Consider the following 25,996-nt stretch of genomic DNA (forward strand, 5'->3'; position numbering starts at 1 on the left):
ATAGAAAAACACATAAAAATTATAGATTTCTGTCTTTCATTGTCAAAGAAACTTAGTTCATATAACACATTTATAAATAAAATCATTCATGCAGCAAGACACCTTCCTTAAATATTAAAATAAATTGCTAAACAAAATTCATATCAGTAATAAATCCCTATTAAAATAAACTAAGGAAATCAAATTGAACTTAATTTACAATTGTTAATTACTAATTCATAAATAATAATAATATTATAATAATTTCAATACTCACAAGTTTCTAGTATGATGATGAAAATTTGTATATATAACAATCACCTTAATTTGTAATGCTTAATTATTAACCGATACATAAATTTTCCACAATCAATTTATAATGCTAAATATCACTGCTACGTTCTGACTATTATCACATCTTGGTTATTTAAAAACAATTTTGAGAGAGAAGTAAAAATACCAAATGAATCAGTAATATTTTCAATAATTAAATTGCTAATTATCATAATGTAAGTACTCCAGTTGACTATGCTCATTGATTTATTTATAATGGCTTAATGAGAATGTATAATGAGGTCTATTACTTAATGGTCTACATAATTTTTCTAAATAATGTATATTTACAATTAATATTGTATGTTAAAATTTAATATAGGAAAAAAATTGTAGAGCTTGTAAAGACAAACATAATTTGTTGTAAAAGTTTTTTTCATTTGATGCATATTTCTTAAGATGCGTGGAAAACTGACCTTTTTGCAACTTTACCCTGTACAGGGGCCTTTGGTTCCAAGTTACATATCTGTTTGTTGGGATTTGAGATACTCTCTCTATCCCCCCCACTATTCCCAATATAATTTTATAAATATAATAATTGAGTTGATATAAACAAAATTTTCACTTTATGGTTTAGGCATATTTATTTATGAAATCTCACAATTCTCTATATGAATATGAAATATATTTTAATCATGAAATTGATTTTTGAAATTCAGACCAAAATCATGACCTTTTAACAAAAAGCTATATAGAACCTGTTTTTTTTTTTTAACATGTGAAATTTAAATAAAATACCAAATTTTATTTCATTTTTTTTTAATCATAAAATATTACAATGAAAAAGAAAAAAAAAATTGAAATTAACTGATAATTTATTTATTAACTACAAAAAAGCTGAAAATTACTTTGTTACTAAGTATTATAATTTAAACAAATAATAGTTTTGCTAATCCAGTTAATATTAGCCTAAAAGTAATCATCGTTAATCAATTATACAAATTAAAATAGTTTCTAGTTATATTCTTGAGCGAGTTAGTATTTATAAATAAAGTAAGATTTTCTTAATTATATATGCGATGTTCTGTACAGCTCCAATTAAAACATTTAGAAACAGGCTTAACTTTAGAGGTGCCCCTCCAGTCTCAAACCTATATATATATATATATATATATATATAATAAATAAATCTAACCAAACTTAATCTATGCTCACTAAGCTTGACTAGCAAGCACAGGCTAAGTTTGGTTAGATTATATTTATACTTTTAGATTTATTAATTTTATATATATATATATATATATATATATATATATATATATATATGTGTGTAATTGAAACTGGAGGGGCACCTCTAAAGACCAGAAATACACTACAACAGGGTGGTTGATAACTGCTTCAGCTGAGGGCATTAGTGCATATATTTTCCAGATGCTAATTGTGAATAAAACTTTGGTTTAGCAAACTGGTATGCAACCTGCCTGTGATACTAGTATGGTATTTTTTTTATACATTAGTGATCATGATTGTATCCAGTAATTGCACACATCAATTTTAAGAATAAATTTATTACAATGGGATATCTTAATGTCTACATAAATATTTTAAATGGAGAAATACTATTTAAATTAACAACTAATAATAAAATTGTAATGAAAATAGCAATTTTCGTTATTTTAATAATAAAATTAATGTAATTCCATAGTTTATACCAGTTACATAAAACATAAGCTACATTAACAATAACCATTTATTACTGTTAAATGGCACTGATTTATAAAAACTATGTTCCTTTTAAGTTCAACACCATTATTACAATTATTGACACAGATAGATATTTGTTACTACTACAAATACATTAGCTATTATGTTATTAACCTATCAAATAAAATGATACTGCACTACATTTGTAACTAGAACTGTAACAGTTTATTCAGAACACATAAGGCAATTAAAAAATGGCATTGGAAAACAAAATTATTTCGTATATGAACTGCTAGTTCCATTTTTGTAATAAATTCATCATTATGGTTTGGTTGCTTTTATAAACAACAAACAAGTATATTTGTTCTACTTGAAGGTGGAAAATAAAAGCAAATTATTAAAGAAAAACACTGTATGTTTGGTTTTTTTAACAAAGTAAACCGATGAGTTATATAAACAATTAATAGTAAACTAACAAAATTTGTAGTACATTTATTAAAGAAAAACTATGTATACCAGTAATTAACGATATATGGATACACATTACACCTACTTCATATTTTGTTGGTTAAAATAAGCAGTTCATGAAGCATATAATATATTAATAAATATTTATAGCAGTGTTCCCTATAAAAAAATCGCAGCAATAATAAAAAATAACATAGGAAAACCTTATGGAATGAATAGTGCGGAACCGTTTAAATTCTGTATACTTAAATTACATCGCACTTAACACAAAAACAATTCCGATTTAAACAAAATTACTTAGTGTTATATGTGAATGTAACATAGGTTCACATGATCTCGTAGTCTTTTCTGTAAACAAAATAATCAATCACTTTTCATATACTAAACATTCAATTTCGTTCGGAAAAAAACACGATCAAAATTTTTCATAATACATTTTACAACAAATATAATTACATTCAAAACAATCAAGACCCTAGAAACTACTAATATTTTGTATAAAGATAAATATAAAGTATTATTAACAACCTGCCAGCATATAACCTACTAAAAGCAGGAGAATAACAACTTTTATTTTCAGTCTTGGAAGGTGTAAGATCACTACACAAAGCAACGAAATGGGCACGAACACTGACTATATCAACTTAGTGTTTCACGAAGCCTTTAATTCCTAAGACATTCTATTACCTTTATAGCTGACAACTGTTAAAATAATTGCTTTTTTCGTTCCATAAACAGTTCAATTAATCAACCTATTTGGCCAAGGGCCAACCTCAGGCTACACTCATCATGAAGCAGTAATGTCTGCAGACGACTTTGTATGAGTATTTCCCACGAAAAGAGAAAAGTCCCACTGCATTTTTTCTCGATTATAAAAAAAAAGAAAATGATAGTATTTTTTCATTAATTATAAATAAATACAACGAAAATTACAATTTATTCACCTTTCTGTGTTAATTGAAATAAATGAAGACCCACATTATTTTGTTTGGTTAGATATCCTATCTAATATTATATATTATCAATTATTTTATATATGAATGAAATACAGTAAAACGGAAGGTTCCACATCATTATAGCTGATTAAAAATGATTTATTTTTATCTTTTAATCTAGAGCCCAATAGTCAAGACATAAGAAATTGTTTACAGTTGATTGCTGGGAATAAAATAAATTTTAATTCACACTGAAGTCCAAAAAAAGCAAAATTGAAAAAAAATTCGGAAAGCGATATTTTTCTACAATCTCTATCAACAAAAAGTTATTTCAGTAATTTTAGGTTACTTGAAAACGTCGAATATTCTTTGAAGAATTATCACTTAACCAGACCTAAAATTGTGGCGTTTTGTTGATTGTACTTAGCGTTAGTGGTGAATTAATGAATAAATATAAAATTTACATCATTGCAGTTGCAATTAAATTTTTAGCTTTACTCATATTATTCAGCAGCAATTGTTCGAATCTCGCCCTTGCTCATTTTTTCTGCTCCATGATGAATACTGCTGTATGATAATTTATAGAAATTGTTGTCTGTAAATTTTGAAGAAAACATTATTTCTCGTATTCTGTATTTCTTAAAATTAATATAAAAAAATTAAGCAACTCTTGGTTGGAAAATGTGTTTGAGGAGATTTAGTTAACCACGACTACAATCTGGCAGGCAATCTTTTTCTCAGCTGATATCTGCTATAGCTCCTTTACAGATGCACTAGTTAATTCAAAGAAAACTGTTTATGAATGAAATTAGTTCTATTTTTAAGGTTATTAGTATAATTATCTATAGTAGAAGGGATTTGCTATTATTTATACAATTTTTTAATAACATTTCAAGAAGACTGTTATCAGTTTTAGTGACAGAATAAAATTGAGTTTGCCATTTTAAAATTTGCTCTTTGACGCCGGCTAACGTTGATAGATCATAGCGGTAATATAAGTTAATATGTAATCATTCTGTAGCTTTATATTTTGAAGTATTGCATGAATGTTATACCATCATGATTCATTGAATGTACATTAAATAATTTGTTACAAACTATATTATCCATCTACCTTTCTAGAATTTCTTGTTTACATTTTTCCTTCAATTTCTGCCTCTAACAATATCTTAATTATTTTCATATTCTGATATCAGCATTTGTTTGATAGGCTGAAGATTACATGCAAATTGGTTAGTTGTAGAAGATTGCTTTCCCGCCTCTCCCACCACATCCTCTTGGAGCTTAAGTTCTCGGCAGAGGCGTTGCTAATGTTAAGTTGGGTGGGTACTTCTTCATTTGTGCCGGTTCGAAGGTGCAGGTTGTTTTCCTTTCAAGAAGAGGAAATGTGTTTTGTTGTGAAATATACTAAATTTAGGATTTAAACCGGATTTTTTTTTTTAGTCGGGTCAGTATGATTAGATTATTTGTTCGGCAAGTTATGTAGAATATGAGGTTATAATATTACCATCCTAATGATGTACAATTAAATAATTTCATAATTTGTTTTATCTGTAGATAGATAACGATTGGGTTGTATTTACAAATTACGGTTTGAACAATAAATCTTCGTTAATTGATGCGGTTTTTATAATTAATAATTATAATCTTACAATTATTTTATTTCTAATTTTTAATGATGAAAGTAATCAACTTTTATTTATGTGCTTAGAATTACAGCTACTCGCATGTATGATTAAATAAACGTTTATGGAACGTGCTGTTATCTTCCTTTTAATTTTTGCAAATTATTTTGAAATGGATGTTTGTTACACTGTTAAAAAGAGGCTGTGTTTATGTAACTCAACTAATAAATACTTGGATAACGCTAGAATGTTATAAGATTAACAAGGACCTGTTGTTACAACCTATCATTGTGCAACAACTGAAGTGTTATAATTTCATTGACAGCAATTGCATTCGAGTTTGTTAGGCGGACTTTTTGAAGATAAAACAAAATTTTCTCCATATGGCAGAATTTTTGGTTTTTGGAGGTTAATTTAATGAAATCCTTTATTTTAATGAACTTTAAGATACTGGTTGTCATGAAATGTGCAGTTGCTTTACAGTTCAACAATATATGTCTGTTCACTCTGGTACCTCATTCATAATTTAACATTCTTTTACTGTTTTGTAGTAATACTTTAATATCTTAGTGAGGTCTATAAGGATGGCATCTATAAATTTATGTCATCTGCTTATAGCACTATTGTGATTGTAATGTTTTCTCTTTTGGTGTACAATATGTACATTCTGCACATATTGTAGTCAATTTGTTTAAGTGAGCTTTGACAGAGGAGTATCATAAAAATTTTAGCTTTTTAAAGCTAGGGTATATTAGACCTGAGAAAATATTTAAGGGGTTTTCAATATCAAATCGTCCTAATACGAATTAAAATTTATTTATTTTTATCACATTTAGAAGATTAAGATTACCAAATACTGTATATTGTAGTTTTTGGATATTTCATTTTTTTGGGGGGCGCATTTCATAACGGTACATCAACCAGAATTGCTGTTTTTGAAGTTTTGCAGAAATTTTAATAATTTGCTTGTTTTTAAAGATATCAAGTTAAAACAAAAACAAGGTCATTCTGTGTCAACTGGATCAGGGGACAATTGACCATCTCCAAACTTCAGAAAATTTTGCGTGGACATTCGCTGTGGTCGTAATAATATTTTATCAAATTGTAGCTGTATATGTGCTACTGCTGATTTTTTGTGATCTCTTGAAAAAAAGGGTATTACTGTAGTTTGCTTATACACGCAAAAAAATTATAACTTTAACTTATAATTTTGAAAGCAATAATAAAGCTATAGGTTTGAGTTTTAATATTTTTGGTTAACATTTTATGCCAATTTTAGATGTTATTCACAAGTTTCTTTTAGCACCTAGTTTTGAGATATAGTAGCTGAAATTCAGCTGAAAAGTTGTGACATTTTGTAAGTCTGAGTTTGAGGAAATATAATTCCTTATTTAGTACTTTAATTGGAACAAGACTTTGTAACCTGAAAAAGGACATAATTGTTTACAACATCCTAAAGTTTCAAAGCAACTGGAGGCTTATGTCAGGAGATATTCATCATTAAATTTGGTCAAAAAGTTTTTAGCCCTAATTTTGACCTATGTTTGAAAGCTTATCTCTCAGGTATACCTTCTTAGATTTTGTTAGTTTTATAATAGTTAGACAAAGCAACTTGGTCAATTCATTTGAAATGTTCCACAAAAAAAAACATAAGCTGGTTGCTTGACCAATTCAAAAAAAAAAGAAACTTGCCCACTTGTTTCCTACATGTTTCGGGACCTTAAAACTATTTTAAAAAAATTTTTATTTAAGGTGTTTACCTGTGGTGATCATTTTTGTTAGGTGTGTACACCTAATTTTGTGATTGTAAGGGTTATAGAAAAAATCATAACAAAAAAAACTATTGGTCCTGGAAGGATGAAAAAAAGCAGTTTAATCATATTTTCTCAAGGTAAAAGATTGGTCTAGTGGTCTATTTATCTATCTGTCTTCTTCTTATGTGAAAATTAACAATAAAGTTGCGCATGAGAAACTATGAAATTCACCTTAATTAATAATATTTCAAAAGGCAGGGATTGCATACACGGTTTGAATTATTTTTTTATATGTAGGTATATGTTAGCAGTTTTACCATAAATAATATTAATGGTGATATACTTGCCCATCGATTTTTATGAATTTTGAAAACTAATTTAAAAAAAAAATCAAATTTTAACTTCAATAACTTTGATGGGGCTGATAAAAATCTCAAATTTACACAACTTCTAGTGTTTTTGTAGATGTTTATGCAAATAAAAAAGTTATAACCTCTCAGAAATCATGAAAAACCTGGTAAAGGCGACCATTTTGACTTGACAAATAAATGCCCCAAGGGGGTTTCTTGTCGATCTGCGACAGTATATAAACACAACTCTCTCTCACACTCACCCACTGATTTTAAGTATGTATTTCCTATTTTTCTGTAGTGATCATACTACTAAGTATTCTGTTAAATTAAATTCTTCACAGATTTTTTTGTTAGAGACAAACTAAGTAAAAGAGTAATGACTTTGAACTTTTCTTGCTAGCTATCACAAATTTTTGTTTTAAATTTTCAATTGTACTTTAATATTTAACTGTAATGTTTTAGACATTGCATATTTTAAATGCTAATGAATATTCTACTCTCACTAACATTTGATTGAGTTCTAAAGTTAATTATTATTTGTGCAGAATTTTATCAAGATCTAATATGGCTTTCATGATTAGAGTGATCTGACGGGCAATGACATATTATAATATTTTCAACTTGTACATTATGTGAGATACTGAAAAAATTCCCCTTTTCTCCATTCCTCCATGTTTTTTGCCAAGCTTCTATCATCTTCAAAGCACCTAAGTTTACATATTTACTTTAACATTTTATTTTGAGCAGTTCATGATACAGTTTGTTGTAAAGAAAGGACACAGATGACAACTGACTAACACTCATTATTTTTCTCATGGCATTAGGGAAAGCCACTGTTCTCTTTATTTCAATGAAAAGCTAGTTTTATGAACAATTGAAAAAAATGAAGTTACCAATACTTGAGTTGAAAAACTTTTTTAAAAGCATAGATTTTTTCACAAAAACTTGAAATTTTTCAATTAAGCAGAATATTGTCTATTTTTTAAATATTAGATCCTTGGTACATTTTTTTCTGGAATCTGAATACATTACTGGATGTAAATCTAAATTTAAAGAGTCTGTAGTAGTACTTAAGAAAAAGATTATACTGTAATTTAATGGCATTTCCCCTTAATGCTCTTGAGTAACCAAACCACTTGAGTCTGAAATTGAAAAAAATGAGAGATATCTTAAAATTTTAATAGCAAATTGGTTACTTTTGACTTTTTTTTTGGGTGATTTGATACGGAATAATCAATGTTAAAATGTTATAAAACTTCAGTAAATATTATAGATGAAATGTGATTTCTCATCATATTTTGAATTTATGCTGCTGTTAGTAGTCTTACTACTACAGATATAAAGTTTATTGTGATAATTTGATATTTTTTTTGTGTCTCCTGTTTCTGTTATTTCAGTTTAAATATAGCCATATTATACAAAATACATTATTTAGAGCCTTCTAATAAAGCAAGATGTGTCTCCCAGGTCAAACGTTTTCAGGAAACAGTCCGTTATGAAGCCTGTATTCCCTCCTAAAAAATAAAACAAACTTGAAGGTGAGTTTCCATTTTTTCCCCAAAACAATTTTGATCCGAAATTGAGATGTGTTTTTTTTTTTATAACTTAGATTTTCAGATGGATTTTGAGCTATTTCTTTCATTTATTTGGATTTCCTAGGCCAAAATATGCCATTTACGTAAAGTACGGTATGTTTTATGCAGATTATATGGTTTTCTTTATAAACAATGAAGCTATTAAAGTTTCTGGAAACCTCACAAAATGTAAAATTGATTAATCTGTGTATACAAAATGGCTACTCAAACAGATTGAAACATGCTAAAAATAAAAAAAAATACATTTTGATTTAAACTTTTTCAGAATCTGCTTTTAGGTGATTAAAATGGATTGATCCTTAAATATTTTCTTATAAATAAAATTTGTTAAATTTATTAAAAAGATGTGAAACTTTAATGTTAATAATTTTGTTGTTCACTTCTCATTTATTGGTTCTGTTCTTTAAATTAATAAAGAAATTTGTTTTTCTTAATATATTCATTATGCTGCAAATTACTTCACATGGAAATAGAAAAGATTGAAATTAATAGTATAGATCTAAACTATTTTTCTTATTGTACTAATATGTTAACATAAAGAGTTTCTCATAAAGAAACTGAAAGATTTTAGGATGTCTTGTACAGGTAAAAATAAAGAAAAAGCTTCAGATAAACATCGGGTCCAGAAATGCTTCATTTTTGAGTTGTAGTTGAAAATATTTTTATCTTATACCTGCTCCAAGGCTAAAATGAAGTTACTGTATACTGAAATTTTTAAAACTTAATGGTTAATTTGTTGATGTCATATTGTTTTAACTGAAAAATTTAACAGGTTGCAGTTAAATTTGTAGTAATTTTGATGAAAGTATTGTAACACAAGTTTTTTTTGAAAAACATAATTTTTTAGTTTGATTTACAGTTTAATTTAGTTATTTACCTGTTACTTTAAATTATATTTTGGTTTTTATTTTTTTTAGGATTTTTTTGTTTTTCATTATTTTAAGGTGATAAAAAAGTTAATAGTATTTTATACTTTCCTATAATTTCAAGTTATATTGCTTTGAGCTTATTAACTTATAACTTATAATTTATCTCATATCCTTGCAGACATGGGATAGGTAATAAAAAATGAAAAGTAAATTGTGGTTAAGATTTGTCCTGTGATAATATACGGTTCTTCTACTGGTCGTGCTCCGATTCATGTGAGTAAACTAAATGTATTTACTATAGTTCAGAATATTATTTTATTTATTGGGTAGAATGATCTTGTTTGAAATTTTATTTTTATTGAGAATGGTATTGATATAATAATTATAATTGATATTATTAGTGCTACTACTACTCCTAATTTTCTAGGGATAGATCGTAGGATTGCATATGCGAATAGAAAGTATCATTCGGGTTGAATGTGTAGAGGTGTTCTTAGTGGATTTGCTGGTGTAAAATTTTCTGGATCTATGGTGAGGAATGGATTTAAATGAATTATTATTGTAAAAATTATTATTGTTATTACTATTCCTAAGATACCTTTTGTTGTAAAGTAGGGGTGGAATGGAATTTTGTCAATATTGTTTTTTATACCTAGTGGGTTAGATGATCCGGATTCGTGTAGGAATATTAGGTGTAATATTACTATTGATAAAATAAATACTGTTGATAAAGTGAATGGTAAAATGAAGTGGAATGTGAAGAATCGATTTAGTGTGGGATTGTCTACAGCAAATCCCCCTCACACTCATTGTACTACTATTTCTCCTATGTAGGGAATTGCTGAAATTAAGTTTGTAATTTCTGTTGCTCCTCAGAAGGATATTTGACCTCATGGTAATACATATCCTATAAATGCTGTTGCCATTAATGTTAAAAGAATTAACGATCCTGATATTCATGTTTTCTTTAATTTAAATGATCCATAATATATTCCTCGTCCTGTGTGTATAAAAATTAAAATGAAGAATAATGATGCACCATTTGCGTGAATATTTCGAATTATTCATCCGTAATTTACCTCTCGGGTAATATGTACAATTCTTTTAAAAGCTTTATCAATTCTTGGTGAATAATGTATTGCTAGAAATAATCCTGAAGTAATTTGAATTATTAAGCATATTCCTAGAAGTGATCCAAAGTTTCATCATAATGAAATATTTGATGGTCTTGGTAAATCAATTAAAAATGAATTAATTGGTCTTAATTTACGTATTGATTTAAACATAAGTTTTTTTAAGTGGTCCTTCAAATGTTCTTACGATGTTATTTACTGAGATTATTGTAATAATTAGGATTAATATTATTGTAAGTGTAATATTTATTTTATATATTCTAAAAAATTTTCTTGTTGATTTTTCTTCAGTTAGTTCGGTTGTCATTTCCTTTATTTCATTAAATTTAGTAATTATTTCTGTTGTTGGATCTAAATTTCTTATTATAATAGAAATTAATATAACTAATATTCAGATTAAAAAAATTTTTGTTCTTGGTTTGAATTTTTCATTTGATGCAATTCTTGATATATATATATATGAATATAATTATTAGTCCTCCTACTGTTGTTAAGAATATGATGTAAAGATATCATGATGATTTAATTATTATTGAATTATTTCTGCACATTAGGGCTGTTTGAAAAATTAGTATTGATCCTAGTGATATAGGGTGTTGGAGATATTAGTATTAGTGTTGTGATATAAGTATTGGAGATATAATAATATTTGATAAAATTAAATATTTTGTGAAAATTCAGTAAGTATTTTAATATAAAATATTAGTTTTGGATACTAAAGATGATTTTTTCTTTACTGATTTTGTTTAGGTAAATTTTTTTTAAATTATGATTTACAAGATCATTGTTTTTTTTAAACTATCCTAAACTTTACTTATGATGATTATTTATTTTTTTGGTTATTTCTTTAGATTAATTATTTTTTAATTTGTTCGTAGGCATTTTCTTTTGTGTCTTTTGGGACTTGAATATTTATTACTTTATTCTTTTTTTTTATTTTTGGGTTTATATGTTATTTTGATTTTGATTATTATTTTTTAGTTATTTATTTGGTGTTTGGGGTTTGTGATGGTGTTTTAGGACTTTCTTTATTGGTTTTTTTAATTCGTAATTCTAGAAGAGATTATCTAGATAGATTGACCTTATGTTAAAGTTTATTATTTTTTTTTGTTTTCTTTAATCCTTTTTTGTGTCTTAAATAATTGATTTGTGTATTAAGTGGGTTTGTTTTTTGATTTTTTTGTTTCTATTTCTTATTTTTTTATAATTGATAGGGTTTCATATATTTTTTGTTGTTTAAGTATTTGAATTTTTATTGTTGTTTTGCTATCTATTTATTTACATTATTATTTTGATTTGTTATCTAAGATTTATATTTTTTGTTTTCATTTTTTTTATTTTTGGATTTTATTGTTATTGATTTTTTTAATTTTTATTTTTTCTTTGAGTGTAGATTGATTCCTTTATTTTTATTGATTTTTGGATGAGGATATCAGCCTGAGCGTTTAAGTGCAGGATTTTTTAAAATGTTTTATACTCTTTTTGGTTCTTTCCCCTTTTTGTTTAGAATTTTTTATTTAAATAGTTTTTATGGTTATTTTAATTATTTATTTTTTGATTTTTTATTGAATAATTATTTGATGTTTATTATTTTCTTTTCTTTTTTGATTAAGTTTCCTTTGTTTGGATTTCATTTATGGTTGCCTAGGGCTCATGTTGAGGCACCTACCTCAGGTTCTATAATTTTAGCTGGTGTAATATTAAAGCTGGGGGGCTATGGATTTATTCGTTGTTTAGGTTATATTTATTATTTTTTATTTAATTATGGTTATTTTTTTGTTAGTATTTGATTATTTGGCTGTTTTTTAGTTAGAATATTTTGTATAATTCAAAGAGATTTAAAGGTACTTGTTGGTGATGTATTTTTAATTTTGTGTTTAGGTTTATTTATTAATTTTGGTTCTTTTCATTATATTTTTTATATTAATTTTTTTAATAATGATTTTATTATTTTGGTTTATTTAGTTTTATTTGGTTCTTTTACTAAAAGTGCTCAGTTTCCATTTTGTGTTTGGTTGCCTTCAGCTATAGCAGCTCCTACTCCTGTTTCTTCTTTAGTTCATTCTTCTACTTTAGTAACTTCTGGTGTTTATTTAATTATTCGTTTTAATTATTTTATTTTATTTTGTGATACTTATTTTTTAATAATTATTTCTTTGGTTACAATAGTTTTATCTGGGTTTGCTGCTTTTTTAGAAAATGATTTAAAAAAGATTATTGCCTTTTCTACCCTTAGACAATTAGGATTTATGTTTTTTACTCTTTCTTTAGGTTCTTTGACTCTTTGTTTTATTCATTTGTTGATTCATGCCTTACTTAAGTCGTTACTCTTTTTGTGTTCTGGAATTCTTATTCATTGTTTTTTAGGTAGTCAAGATATTCGATTTATAGGTGGGTTGGTAAAGCAATGTCCTTATGTTGAGTTATTTTTTGTTTCTTTAATTTGCTTATGTGGATTTCCCTTTTTCTCTGAATTTTATTTTAGAGTTTTTTTTTTTATTTGACTATAGAATTTTTTTTTTTTTTTTTTGTGTTACTTTTATTTACAGTTTACGTTTAATTTATTATTTATTTTCTTCCAATTCTTTTTTTTTCCTTACATTAATTTTTGTTACAGTTTTTTTATGTTTATTTGTTGGTTCTTTTATGTTTTGGTTATTTGAGGATGATTTTTTTTAAATTTTGTCTTTTGATTTTAAGTTGATTCCTTTGTTTTTGTTTGTTGTTGTTTTAAGTTTTTTATATTTTTATTTTGGTTTAATTTATTTTTATTTTTTCAGTTCTATGTGGTTTTTAAGATTTTATTCTTCAGGTTTTTTTTTAAATCGGTTTTTTAGTTTTTGTTATTTTAGTTATAGATTAGTTGATGTGGGTTGATTAGAATATTTTGTTTCAGGTGGTTTAGTTGGATTTTTGCAATGGTTAGGTTTTTTTTTTTGATAGGTTTACTTTAAATATTCTTAAGTTTTATTTATTTTTTATTTTTTTGTTCGGATAGCTTAACTAAAAGCCTAACATTGAAATTGTTATTATGAAATTTTTCTCTGGACATTTATAAAATTTATTTATTTATACATTGAAAGTGTATTGTTTTTTTTAAACTATATAAATAAGAATAAAGTAATTTCACTTGAAAGGTAGTTAGCGGCTCCTTTACTTTTTATTCTTTTAACTGGATATAATCAATTTTTTCATTAACAGTGAATAGCTTCTATTTAGCTTCAGTTAAATTGAGTATGAGGATTATCCTTAAAATTAAGTCGATATTAATTGTAATTTTACTTCTTTACTCTAAGAGAAATTGATTATTCAATAATTTTTATTTGCAAAGTAAATGTTATATTTAACTATTCTCCTTAATTTCTTCATTCTAGTATTCCTATTTTTCATTCATGTATAAGTCCTATAATTAAGATCAAGATTGTAATTGTTGATGAAATCAGTCATTCTTCTATAATTATTATTTTTGTTGAGAATATTGGTATGATTATTGAGATTTCAATATCGAAGATTAAGAAGATTGTTGCAATTAAAAAGAAGTGAGTAGAAAATGATTTTCGTGTTGATGATATTTTTGAAAATCCGCATTCGAATGGTGAGTTTTTTCTCGTCTTATTTTATTTTTTTTTAGAGATTAATATTGTGAATATTATTATTATATAATGATTGATCTTAGTGAAATTATTGTTATTGTAATTTTGATTATCTTTTTAATTTTTTTAATCTATTAGTTGGAGGCTAATTATACTTTTTGTACTAAAAAGATTATTATTATTTTCCTCATCAGTAAATTGAAAGATATAGGAATAATCAGATTATGTCTACAAAATGTCAGTATCAGATTGCTGCTTCTAAACCTAGGTGATGTCTGGCTGAAAAATGTATTTTTATGCATCGTACCATTGAGATTATAATGAATGTTGTTCCCACAATTACATGAATACCGTGAAATCCTGTAGTTAGAAAGAATTATGATCCATAAATTGAGTTTGCTATTGTGAAGGTTGATTGTTGATATTCTCATTTTTGTAGAAATGTAAAGTATAATCCTAGAAGGATGGTTAATATTAATGATTTATTTGATATTGATAGTTTATTTAGTAAGATTCTATGATGTGCTCATGTTACTGTAATTCCTGATGAGATTAAGATAATTGTATTTAGTAGAGGAACTTCTAATGGATTAAATGGTTTAATGGATTTTGGTGGTCAGTTTATTCCAATTTCAATTGATGGTGCTAGTCTTGAGTGAAAGAATATTCAGAAAAATGATACAAAGAATATTATTTCTGAGATAATGAATATAATTATTCCTATTTTTATTAGTGATTTTACTTTATTTGTATGATTTCCTTGGAATGTTGCTTCTCGTGTGATGTCTCGTCATCATAATATTATTGACATTGTTGATAAGATTAATCCTAATATTATTAAGTTATATTCTTTTGTTTGGGTTCATTTTACAATTCCTGTTAATATTGTTATTACATTTATTGATAGCATAATTGGTCACGGTCTTTTTGTTACTATGTGAAATGGATGATTTTTTTCATAGGGTACTTCTCTAGAATAAAGAGTTACAAGTGTGGCAAATACGTATGCTTGAATTATTGAAATTGCTGTTTCAAATGCTGTTAAGGTTATTTGAATTGGTATAATGAATATTAAGATTTTAATAGATGATGTGTTCCCTAATAGGGTTATTAGTAGGTGACCTGCAATTATATTTGCTGTTAATCGAACTGCTAATGAGATTGGTCGAATAAGATTTCCTGTGGTTTCGATTAGAATTATTATTGGTGAAATGGCTGAGGGTGTTCCTTTTGGTAGCATGTGTTTGAATATTTCATTTGTAAAGTTTTTTCAGCTGTATGTTGTAATTATGATTCAGCTTGGTAATGCAATTGACATTGATACTACTAAATGGCTTGTAGATGTGAATACATAAGGAATTAATCCTATTATATTTCTGATTATGATAAATGTAAAGATTGATATTACTATGATTAAAATTTATTTTTGGTGAGTTATTAATTTAAATTCATTTATTAGTTTTTTTTCTATTATTTTTATTATTATATTTATTCAAGATTTTTTGGTTCAGTATCATTTTGGTAAAATTATTGTTGTTATTATTATAATTATTCAGTTTCTTTGTAAAAGTTTAGTTGTTGGGTCAAATGTTGAGAATAGTCTAGTTATCATTTTCAGTTAATATGTATTTTTATTTTTTTTTATATTTTTTTTATTTGGATTTAGATTAGTTATAAAGAATAATTTTGTTGTTTATTGTGATTGTGGCTGTTGTTATTATTAATATGATGTTTCATATAATAGGAGATATTTGTGGAATCAAGATGCACATAAAATGTATTTTTTATTTGACAGTTAAATGTTTTTTTTTAAACTAGCTTCTTTCATTAAGAGTATTCGATGTTTACTATATTTTGGTTTAAGAGACCATTACTTTCTTTCAGTCACTTAATGTTTATTAGTTTCATGTTTTTATTCATTTAATGAATGATTTTATATTAATTCTTTCTATAGCGATTGGTATGAATCTGTGATTTATTCCACAGATTTCTGAACATTGTCCGAAAAATACTCCTGGTTTTTTGGTTATTAGGCTAATTTGATTAAGTCGCCCTGGGATTGCGTCTATTTTTACTCCTATTGATGGAATTGTTCAAGAGTGGATTACGTCAGATGATGATACGATTATTCGGATTTGTGTTGAGAATGGGATAATTATTCGGTTATCTACTTCAATTAGTCGAAATGATGATAAGTCATTTTGTGGTTTTATATATGATTCAAATTCTATTTTCTTGGAGTCTGAATATTCATAAGATCAGTATCATTGATGTCCAATTGTTTTAATAGTAATTGATGGTTTGATTACTTCTTCTATTAGATATAAGGTTTTAATTGATGGGATAGCGATAAAAATTAAAATGATTGCTGGTATTGTTGTTCAGATTGTTTCTATTATTTGATTTTCTGTTAATATATTATTTGATAATTTATTTTTTCTTATTGTTGATATTATAATTGTTACTGTTACTGTAATTGATAATAGAATTATTATGGTGTGATCATGGAAATTTAATAGTTGTTCTATAATTGGTCTGGCTCTATTTATTATGTTAAATTTTATTTATGGTGATATTTCTAAGGAAATTACTTTTTAATTTATTAATGAATTTTAAGTTCATGGCAATTTTCTGCCACTCTTAGAATGGCTTAGATGCTAGTGGTAATTCATTAAATGAGTGTTCAGGGGGCGGTGTAATTGAAAATCATTCAATTGAGGATGATTTATTGTTTTTAAAGATTGTAATTCGTTTAAATGCTATAGCTTCTCATATAATAAATATGAATATTATAATTCTGATTATTGAAATTAATGATCCTATGGATGAAATTATGTTTCATGTCATGTAGTTATCTGGGTAATCTGAATATCATCGTGGTATTCCCGCTAGACCTAAAAAGTGTTGTGGGAAGAATGTTACGTTTACTCCTAAAAATATGGTTGAAAATTGAATTTTTAATCATTTTTTATTTATTCTTATACCTGTTATTAGTGGGAATCAGTGAATGATTCTTGCTATAATGGCGAATACTGCTCCTATTGATAGTACATAATGAAAGTGGGCTACAACATAGTATGTATCGTGTAAAATTACGTCAATTGAAGAGTTAGCTAGAATCACTCCTGTTAATCCTCCAATAGTGAATAGAAATACAAATCCTATAGATCAAATCATTTGGGGTGATTTTTTTTTTTTGTTATTCCTTGTATTGTGGCCATTCATCTGAAGATTTTAATCCCTGTTGGTACTGCAATAATTATAGTTGCAGAGGTGAAGTATGCTCGTGTGTCAATATCTATACCTACAGTAAATATGTGGTGTGCTCATACAATAAATCCTAAAATACCAATTGCTAGCATTGCATAAATTATTCCTAGATGACCAAATGTTATTATTTTTCCTCTTTCGTTAGTAATAATGTGGGAGATTAATCCGAATCCTGGAAGGATTAAAATATATACTTCTGGATGTCCAAAGAATCAGAATAAGTGTTGATATAAGATTGGGTCTCCCCCTCTTGTGGGGGTCGAAAAATGAGGTATTAAATTTTCGGTCTGTTAATAGTATCGTGATTGCTCCAGCTAATACTGGTAATGATACTAGTAGTAGAACTGCTGTAATTAGGACTGATCAACAGAAAAGGGGTATTTTTTCTATAGTTATTCCTTTTGGTCGTATATTTATTGTTGTTGAAATAAAATTAATTGCTCCTATGATTGATCTTAGTCCTGCGATGTGAAGGGAAAAGATAGTTAAGTCTACTGAAGGTCCTGAATGTGCAATTTGGGCTGAGAGAGGAGGGTAAACAGTTCATCCTGTTCCTGATCCTGTGCCCACAATTGATCTTGCAATTAAAAGTGTGATTGATGGTGGTTATAATCAAAATCTTATGTTATTTATTCGTGGGAATGCCATGTCTGGTGCACCAATTATTATAGGGACTAGTCAGTTTCCAAATCCTCCAATTATAATTGGTATTACCAAAAGAAAATTATAATGAATGCGTGTGATGTTACGATGGTGTTATAAATTTGGTCATTTTTAATTATTGATCCTGGTTGTATTAATTCTAATCGGATAATTATTCTTCTTATTGTTCCAAGTAATCTAGCTCAGAGCCCAAAAATAAAATAAAGAGTTCCAATATCTTTGTGATTTGTTGAAAATATTCATTTATTCATTGAGAATGGGATGGCTGATTTAGGTGATAGATTGTAAATTTATTTAAGGTTTTAAACCTCTCATTATTTGTCTTGTATTCAATTATGATTCTATATTGCAAATATAGAGGTGCATTACTTGCTAAGGCTTATTTATAATAATAATTTTAACTTTGAAGGTTAATAGTTTTTTTAACTTAAATCCTTCTTTTTAGTTTAATTTAAAAATTATTATTATTGGAATTCCTATTAAATTTAAGATAATTGGGATAATTGATTCTTTTTTTATTATTTTTTTTATTTTTTATTTGGTTATTGTAGGGATTATTATGTTCAAGTATATGAATGTTGACATAATTGATGAAATTAGTATAATTAATGGAATTGTTGGTGCTATACAAATTGTTGATTTTATAATTATTCATTTTATTAAAAATCCTGTAGTTGGAGGTATACCTCTTATTGATAATGATGAAATTATTAGAGATGTTTTTGTTAAATTTGTTTGAGTATTAATTTGGTTTAGAAAATTGATATTATTTTTTTTGAACGTGTTTATTATGGTTAAGTTTTGATTATGGTATACATAATTAATAGAAGAGTAAATTGTTGTTTTGAAATTATTAATGAAAAGATTATTACTGGTGAATTTGAAATTGATGAATATGCTATTAATTTTTTTAGTGATGTTTGTTTTATTCTTGAGATTGGTGCTATGATTATTTATATAATTATTGATGTTATTATTATTTTAATTCTGGTTATTTGGGTTGCAATAAATGTAGGAATGATTTTTTGTATAGTTATCATTATTATGCATATCTCTCATCTTATTATTTGTATGATTCTTGGTACTCATAGGTGGAATGGGATTATACCTATTTTTATTAAAATTCTCATTATTATTAAAATTCTTTCATTAATGGGGCAGTTAATGATAGCATTAATAATTATTGAGGTTATTATAATTGATGATGATATTCTTTGAATAATTAAATATTTTATAGATTGTTCATTTATTTTATTTATTTTTTTTAAAAGGGGTAGAAAAGAAATTAAATTAATTTCTATAGATATTCATGAGAATATTATTCTGTTGGAGGATATTGTTATAATAATTCTTACGGTTATTGTTGTGATAAATATTATTTTTGATAAATTTATTTTAATTAAAAAGAGAATTTATTCATCGATGGGGTATGAACCCATAAGCTTAATTTAGCTTATCTTTTTGTAAAAGGATGTGTGATGCATTAAGAATTTTGATTTCTTTAGTTTCAGTTTAATTCTGGATTTTACAATTTAGCATGAGTGAGGTTTCACTTAATTTACTTCATCAAAGTAATCCTTTAATCAGGCATCTTGCTTGAGTATAAAAATCCATTGTTTTTTTTCCTTTTTTTTTATATATCATTTTTTTTACAGTACATTATTTGCTTATTTGGTTTTTTTAATTTTTTGCTATTTTTTTGCAATTTTCTGCAATTTTTAATTTTTGAGTTTAATTTTTCAACAAAAGTTTTTTCGTTATAATAAGATATTTATATTATATCATTCAATTGATTAATTATTATATTACAAAAAAGAAAAAAGATAGTTATATTATAATATATATATATATTATATATAGTAATATATTTATTTTTGGTTCTTTCCCCTTTTTGTTTAGAATTTTTTATTTAAATAGTTTTTATGGTTATTTTAATTATTTATTTTTTGATTTTTTATTGAATAATTATTTGATGTTTATTATTTTATTTTATTTTTTGATTAAGTTTCCTTTGTTTGGATTTCATTTATGGTTGCCTAGGGCTCATGTTGAGGCACCTACCTCAGGTTCTATAATTTTAGCTGGTGTAATATTAAAGCTGGGGGGCTATGGATTTATTCATTGTTTAGGTTATATTTATTATTTTTTATTTAATTATGGTTATTTTTTTGTTAGTATTTGATTATTTGGCTGTTTTTTAGTTAGAATATTTTGTATAATTCAAAGAGATTTAAAGGTACTTGTTGCCTATTCTTCTGTTTGTCACATAAGTTTGGTTATTTGTGGATTATTTACTATATCTGGTCTTGGGTTTATTGGTTGATTATCTTTTATAGTTGCTCATGCCTTTGTTTCATCTGGTCTTTTTTTTTTAATTGGTATTATTTATGATCGGTTAGGAAGTCGAAGATTTTTTATTGTTAGGGGGTTACTTAACTATTTACCTTCACTTAGTTTCTTTTGATTTTTGTTTTGTGTTATAAATATATCTTGTCCTCCCAGATTAAATTTATTTTCTGAGATTTGTTTAATTATTCCTATTTTAAGATGAAGATTTTTTTCAGTTATTTTTTTGATGTTTATCTTATTTTTTTCTGCTTGTTATAACAAGCAGATTAAAAAGCAGATTAAAATTATCACTGTATACAGTGATAATTTTTTCTTTAACTCAGCATGGTTTATATTGTAGTGATTTAATTTTAATTAATTCTTGTTGTGGTCGTGAATTTTATATTCTTCTTCTCCATTGTTTTCCTATTTTTTATATAATGTTTGACTTATTTTTTTTTTTTTATTTTGCTTATTTATTTTAATTTAAAATTTTGATTTGTGATGTCAAAGATCTTTTTGAGGATAGGCTATGTTTTTCTGCTACAATCTTTTTTTTTTTTGTATTTATTTGTTTGAGTATGATCTTGTGTTTTTTTTTGAGTGATTATTTTTTTTTTTAATTCCTTTTCTATAAGTTTAATTTTTTTTTTGATTGAATTTCTTGTTTTTTTATATCTTTTGTATTTTTAATTTGAGGTTGTGTTTTATTCTATAGTATCGGTTATATAAGGGGTGATTTGAATTTAGTTCTTTTTTATTATTTGGTTTTTTTATTTATTTTAAGTATGGTTTTTTTTATTTTAATACCTGATTTTATTTGTTTATTGTTGGGTTGAGATGGTTTAGGACTGGTGTCTTATTGTTTAGTTATTTAAACTAAAAAAAACTTTGTTAAATAACTTTGTTAAATTAACATTAAAGAAATAAATTTTTGCAACAAACTTTATTTAGGATTTAATTCTGAGAAAACCTATTAAAGTACATCAATCAATCCTGAAGAAGGGTTTTAAAGATTTGAAACGAAACTCAGAAAAGTTTAAGAGATTTGAAACCCATCAGAAACCACTCTATGATTTAATAATTGTGTCAATTTCTGGAATATGGATCATCGGACCCATATTTTCTGGGGAAACTGTTAGTACTGACATCTTTTTATGGCTGTATGAAGATGCATAACTTGACTCCAGAAGAACTTTCTTATAGGTATCCAACAAGATGGAGCGACTGACCACACTTTTGATCAGTCTTATCACTCAAATCTACCAAGATTTCATAAGGATATCAGGGCCACCCTGATTTGTAGACTTATCACCGTATAACTTTTACCCCTGGTCGTATCTGAAAGGGATAGTCTACAAGAACAACCCATGGACACTGGAAGAGTTGAAAGACAACATACGAAGAGAGATTGCCAGGATTGCTCTGCATTTATTATTTAGAATTATTTTTGAAGATCTCTATGGGAAATGTGTAATTTAATTTCCTAGAAAATAATTTTCTATTTCATTTAGATAGTGTTCCATTATTAATGAGGCAAGAAATTAGTTTCCAATGTGATAAGGCTCCTTATTCTTTTCAAGTTGAGGTGCTAATTAATCGGTTTACTAGGTCACCTGACCTCTAATGCCAGTGTAGTCATATGAAATTGTTGTTACACAAACAAAACGTTATTAGAAAAAAAAAATTAGTGGGAAGAATTTTCAGTGCAGTTAAAATTATACAAAAAAATACTGATACATTAAGAAGAGCCACTCAAAGAATTTTAAGAATGGAATATTGTGAAAACAGTGAAGGAGGAAATTTTGAACAATTATTTTAATAGTAAGTTTGTAACAGATTTTTATTTATTTATTTTTAATAATTGATTTTGTTCTGGTTATTTTTCAATATCGAAATCATTCTTATTCTTATTTAAACTTATAATACAACATCTTTCAGCAACGTTTGATCTGTTTTGTTTTTAATCAACATTTTTCTGCAACATTTTATTTATTTTGTTTTTAATAAAAATCAAGTTTCTTAAAGTTCAGTTGACTTTACTCAAGTTCACAGAATTAAATTGTTTGCAAATTTTGTTTATTGGGAGCTTAATGAAGGTATTGTACACAAAGCCTAACATGTGGTTTTGTGACTCAAACATTCTGCGTTTATAAAAGCTTTCTTATTATACATACAACTCTGGGATCTGCTTTATTTGATACTGTAGGTCAAAAAACAAATGAAACATCAAATTTGTTTATTAGTTAAAGTTCCAAAAATTTCAGTATGGTTTCATACCTACTACTTTGCAGTAGAAATTGAGGAACAATTTTTTAAAAGCTACATTTTGAAAAATTAGCATTTGCGTTACATCCCATGGTTATTTGAATTTGTTTCTTTATTTTCACTAGTAGATCATGTACTGAAATTCTTTCTATTTCTTTATGAGATATCCAGGTTAATGAAATGAATCTGGTATTGTGCATATGTTTATAACTTTGAATAAGTTTCCATGCTTGTATAGTTTCATAATGTTTGACTGTTTAATGTATTCTCTTTATTTAATCGTTCAGTAATGCTTGTAAAGATAACATAAATGTTGTTTTTGTTGAACTTGTTAATTTAGGCATATTTCCTTCTAAAATAACAATAAAGAATGGTATTGTAAAACATCTGTTCGTAGCTTTTTTCAGATAATTACTGCTAAAAATGGGACCTGTTTCATGTTTGGTTTTTGTTATTTTAATTTCTTAGTGACAGTTTTGAAATCAGATTCCAAACTCCATTAAGATTCTTAATACGGAAGTGTGAAATTTTGTTACTAACCAGATTAGTAATGTTCATTTATATGAATTGTTCACACTTCTAGTTGATAATTATTTGTAGCTTCCATATGTGGAAGCACATACTACACTTAAGATTAAATGTAGTATTAGTATTGCACATGTCTCATTGTTGTTTTGCTGTAAAGTAATGCAGTTATATTTTATAATAAAAAAAACTACCAAAATCATCATATACTTAATCAAGCAGTAAAAACTACTTAACTTTTTATTGTTTAAGGAAAAATCTTCTCATTTACTAGGTTTGGAAGTGTCTGTTAATTTCTTAATGAAATAGAAGGTGAATGAAAAATCAATATTTAAAGTGGTTTTTTGAAATGAATTTTGTACATGCGACTTAATTTATTTTTTATGTTATTTGCTTGTTGTTTATCAGTGTACAATTTTAATTAGGTAATTATCATTGTGTACTAAAATAGATTCAGATTAAATGTAAGAAATTACATTTCTTACATTCTTTTGAAAAACATAAATTCTTTTGAAATTATGAAATTGTATTAATATTGTAAGAATATTGTTAGAATATTGTTAAAATACAATTTAGTGTAAAGATATTTCTTAATTTTGTTCAGAGTTGAAATAATTTTTTTTTTTAATATCTGCCTTATTGAAATGACAGAAAACTTTTGAAAACTCTAAGATTAAGTTCTGTACTCAAATATTTTAAAATACAAATAGCAATTATCTATTTACAAATTAAGGAATTGGTTTGCTTGCCATTACTCCCGCCACCATCCCATTCGGTTACCCTAAAGCATAAGACCTGAATGTCTGTGCCACAAATGACAAATGGCTACTGAGCCTCGAAACAGTTTAGCGACCAGTGTTCCAACTAGCTCCTAGCGCTAACCTAAAAGTGTGAGCGGAATAAGTGTGGTACCATACACCACTCACTTGTGTGTCCCACTGCCCACTTGTCATATATCACTAAAATGGGTAGGTGCACCTCGTCAGCTACTAAAACATATAGGACAATCAGTAATTAAATATATCTCTTCAAAGGCAGCAATTCGCTGCCACTCCTAGGCCGCTGAATGCCAGCAAGTACCTGTCCACCATTAAAGCGCTTTGAGCCTTAATCAGGCTGGTAGCCAGTCATATTTCTTGCTTCCCACAGCAGTGAGGTAGGAGTCTTTTCCTTTAGGTAAACTACTGATGTCGGTTGAACAACGCAACCGCTTCTAGGAAGTCCCACACAGTCCAACAATGCAGCTCTCGCCGCTTGTGAGTGGCCAATTTTCCCCTTGACCTCTAAGTTCCAGGATGGTGTGGCCCCCCAAGAGCTGGGCAGTCGAACATCATGTGTTCATTCGACTGGACCACCCCACAGACGCACAGCTCATCAGCTGCCAGGCGAAACAGAACAAATATTGGTTTAAATTTACATGGTTGGAGAGCACTTGGGCTCCCATTGCCCTTAAAAATGAAGAAAAGGCATACCATATCCCGAAATCCTGTATAAACTTATACAAGGATCTTCCCTTAGTTGTGGTGTGCCATGCTTCCATTGCAAGGCTGTAAAGCGTCCTCCACAGGTGGGAGATTGGCAACTGTTCAAAATTTAGAACTGGTGCATTGAGATCAACATTCCGCTCCGGTACAGGCCTGGCTCGAAACCGCATCCTAAATACACTTCGGCCTCCCTGCGTCTTCACAATTTCCACATGGCCGCCCAAACTTTCACTACTAAATCGATTGGGAGAGTCTTTCCCATTATAGTGGTAGCCTTGTAGGAGGTTGTTTTAAAAACACCAGTGCATACAATTAAGGCTCTGCGCTGTGCATTCCTTAAATTTTGAATAAGTGCTCAATTTCTTTCCAACCTTTACACCACGTAAGAGATCATACTTTTGAAGACAGCTCGGTACACCATGTACAAATGATGGCCTGACAGCCCGTAATCCTTTTGAGCAATCCTTCTAAGCTTGTGACTGTGTCTGCCACTATTTGCCTAATGAAGTTGCTAAACAACAACTTCTTATCCAACAAAACACCTAGGTACTTATGAACTCTAACTCAGCTGATTACACAGTCTTTATTATTAATATGGGGGGTTATGACTGTATGATAATTTGTCTGCACCCTTGAGAAGCATAAACTTCGTCTTGGGCATAGAAATCTTTAAATTTGAATGTCCATCCAGCCCTCTACGGTTGACAAAACCGCCTGTGCTCTGTCTTCCACCTGCAGTCGTTAGTTACCACGAACTAATGGGAAACAGTCATCTGCGAAAGCCTGGGCCGTGACCCCTTTTGGGAATGTCATGGCCCAGTGACATAAAAATCCGTCAAATACCAGGTTCCACAGCAAGGGACCAAGAATGGAGCCCTGTGGGCTTCCCCACGTGATGGACTTTTCCACAACTAGGTATTCAACCTTAAACAGAGCCATACGATCAGACAAGTAGTCATGTACTACGGCTTGCAGGGCTATGGGAAAATTGCAGCAGTGCAACTCATATAGGACAGAACTCCAACACAATGAAGGAAATGCTGCCTGTATACCAATAAAAATTGCCAAAACATATTTAGAGTTGGCTCTTTCCACTTTGCCAAGAGCATTTAAGATACAATCCTTGGTGCTACAAATTAAGGAAGGAGGTAATCACAAAAAGTTGTACTTTTTATAT

At 27.4% G+C, this 25,996-nt stretch overlaps 2 protein-coding genes and 3 pseudogenes across 3 annotated transcripts in view; 1 reads left to right on the forward strand and 4 right to left on the reverse strand.

Annotated features, from left to right (window-relative positions):
- Positions 1 to 3,232, reverse strand: part of SecS (Sec synthetase) — a 36,807-nt gene extending 33,575 nt beyond the window's left edge. The window contains exon 1 of one of the 2 annotated variants that reach the window (XM_075365362.1): positions 3,112 to 3,232. The gene's annotated coding sequence lies outside the window, so the exon portion shown is untranslated. Of the gene's footprint in view, positions 1 to 2,952 lie in introns of both variants that reach the window. The other variant, XM_075365361.1, reaches the window with a different exon arrangement.
- A 1,445-nt stretch (positions 3,233 to 4,677) lies between these two features.
- The window catches only part of Gnpat (dihydroxyacetone phosphate acyltransferase), a 65,538-nt gene continuing 44,219 nt past the window's right edge, over positions 4,678 to 25,996 (forward strand). Inside the window, exon 1 of the mRNA XM_075365363.1 lies at positions 4,678 to 4,806. The gene's annotated coding sequence lies outside the window, so the exon portion shown is untranslated. The remainder of the gene's footprint in view (positions 4,807 to 25,996) is intronic.
- On the reverse strand, positions 14,526 to 15,521 carry LOC142325741 (cytochrome c oxidase subunit 3-like; annotated as a pseudogene).
- LOC142325742 (cytochrome c oxidase subunit 2-like) lies at positions 16,198 to 16,827 on the reverse strand (annotated as a pseudogene).
- Positions 16,988 to 25,240, reverse strand: LOC142325743 (cytochrome c oxidase subunit 1-like; annotated as a pseudogene).

Source organism: Lycorma delicatula, chromosome 5 (assembly GCF_047948215.1).
Source record: "Lycorma delicatula isolate Av1 chromosome 5, ASM4794821v1, whole genome shotgun sequence".
Lineage (NCBI taxonomy): Eukaryota > Metazoa > Arthropoda > Insecta > Hemiptera > Fulgoridae > Lycorma > Lycorma delicatula.